Consider the following 2,633-nt stretch of genomic DNA (forward strand, 5'->3'; position numbering starts at 1 on the left):
GGCGCCGTCTGACCGCAGGAATTGCCTAAGTTGTGCGGCCAATAAACGAATTTTGTAGTGCAAAGTACACGCACGCCAACAATGAATGGCCTATTGTGCTGTTTCCTGAAACAAATACAAAGAAACTGAGGGTGTTACTGTGATTATGAAATGTAGTTGCGTTATTTAAAACCGTAAACTCTTAAAACCTTGGCTGACTACAATAGTACTAAAATAATAATCTTACCACCAGCATTACTAGCACTACTATACTACTCCCACTACTATTAACGTTACTATAGTAGGATACAACTTAAAAAAGAAACAGCAGTTGCTAACAGTGGGCCGCGGTCCGCGATATCTTGTATTACTCCGCTGGCCAATCGCAACAGTAAACGAAATCCGCTTTTTAATGTTTGACTATATCAAACAACCCACGTATCAAAATTGTAGAGCTCTTAATTTTTCTCTTGTGATAAGCTTCTTGTTTGGGTAAGAAGAAACGTTTAAGCAACGGACTACTTTTTTGTCGAGGAGGAATTCCGCGCGCGGAGGCTGAATATATGGGCGGAGCTTCACTGCAGACTTAGTTGTGGATAGAAATATTTTTCAGGAAGTGGTTGTGGTTTGTGGTTTGTGGGGTTTAACGTCCCAAAGCGACTCAGGCTATGAGAGACGGCGTAGTGAAGGGCTCCGAAAATTTCGACCACCTGGGGTTATTAACGTGCACTGGCATCGCACAGTACACGGGCCTTTAATTTCGCCTCCATCGAAATTCGACCGCCGCGACCGGGATCGAACCAACGTCTTTCGGGTCAGCAGCCGAGCACCATAACCTCTGAGCCACCGCGGCGGTGGCGTTTTTTCAGAAAGTGTTATACGTCACTGGTAAAAAAAAATGAGAAAGAGAGCCTGTGCCCAAACAATATCTTAGTCATTTTAGTTGTTTCGTTCACTGTAATATCTACATAAAGATACGAGTGCACGCAAGACTCTGAGGACTTGATTGTAAAGAACAATTACTGTAGCGAAATGGGACGTATTTTGCTAGTGCTGCTATGCATATATACCTAACCATGTGTGGTCCCCTTAGTGAACAACCTTTGACCTTGAACTTCGACCGTTAACTTTTACCTTGGACTTTGCCCTTTGTCCTTGACCTTTCGCCTTTGATTTTGAACTTTGACATTGAATTTTGGCCTTGCAAGTTGTCGGCAGAGGCGTAAGAAAGCCACGTGGTAATCACCCCTGTCGCCCCGTTTCACCTGTTACGGACCGTCGCTGTCGTGGTATTGAGATCGTCCACGTGTCGCGCCTCAAGCCCTTTGCCCGTCCCCCATCATCCATCATCCCTCTAACTCGCGACCATGATGGTCGCTTTCGGCTGGAGGGTTGGGGGGGGGGGGGGGGGGTGTTCGTGTAAGCATTGTGCGAGAACCTCATCTTCTATATTAATCATCATCCCCCATCATCGTCTTCGTGGCGTACGCCATCTCTGCCGGTGCAATAAAGCCTGCTTCGGGCGTTCTCAGTCTCACAATATGTATATGTCGCCTTCGATGTCTTGTGTAATTAAGGTCAGTTTTAAAAATGCTTGTGGCTAAATTACACACTTGGTCAAAAATATACAGCCCAAGGGGCTTGCTTTCAAGCAGGGTAGCGTGGCTCTTTAGCGCATTTGACAGTACTAAGCTTGGGAGGGTTTCATGACTTAAGTTCCTCCCGCCTTAGTGAGATTAGGGTCCCTGATGAAAGAGGAGCCGCGCTGCAGGGCTCAGAAGCAGACCCCTAGGGCTGTATACTTTTGACAAAGACTGTACGTCGGATGGACCCGGTACATATATTCTTCCCCTAATACTTCGGACGGATTCGACCAGTGTTTTTCAAGAATGTGGCTAGAAGTACGTTGGACGGACCTGGATCAAATTCTTTCCCCGCGAGTACGTCGGGCGGATCTGAGCAGTATCTTTCAATGTCCTGCCATTTAATTCTCGCTCGGTTGTCTGCTCGGTTTGTCTTCGATGCGCTCCTTTGGATTATAGTCTACAAGAATAGGCATACCTTTGGTTCCAGAACATTTGCTCATTGCCCGGAACAGACCTATTTTTCGTTCGGTGCATGAGCATACTTCGAGAGCGCCATGCACTGAACTTCCTACATGTTCTGCTATACACACACCACGACGGATCCTTCGGTTGCACCTTCTGTCGCACGTCGTTTGGTTGCGTCGTGTGAACTGCACAATCATTTGCTCCTGGATATTTTCAGGCCAACATATATGGGGCTCATGTGATTTGCGAAGTTTAGGCTGTTTCGTTGCGGCGCGCCACCGTCCTCCACTCGAAGTTCAGTGCACGCCGTATCCGCCTTCCAAGTCATGTTGCAATGCTGAGGGGGGCTGTTCTGCTCACCTTAAGCTCGAACCAGCGGGTGTTTAAACTCCGTGTGCGTGGACTTCCGTGCGAAAGAATAAGCTGCGAGTAAACCCATTTTCCTGGTCTTCCCCTTAAAAATGCCTATGTTTGCCCGGAACGCTTCCGGCTTTGCGGTTGCTCCTCTCCAGTGTTGATGTGTATTGTGGTCGAGTACACCTAATTTTGGTGACATGTATTCTCTAAAATGATGCGCAAGACACTTCTATGCAAGAATCACCA

Source organism: Amblyomma mixtum, chromosome 1 (assembly GCF_055824585.1).
Source record: "Amblyomma mixtum isolate Tamu chromosome 1, ASM5582458v1, whole genome shotgun sequence".
Lineage (NCBI taxonomy): Eukaryota > Metazoa > Arthropoda > Arachnida > Ixodida > Ixodidae > Amblyomma > Amblyomma mixtum.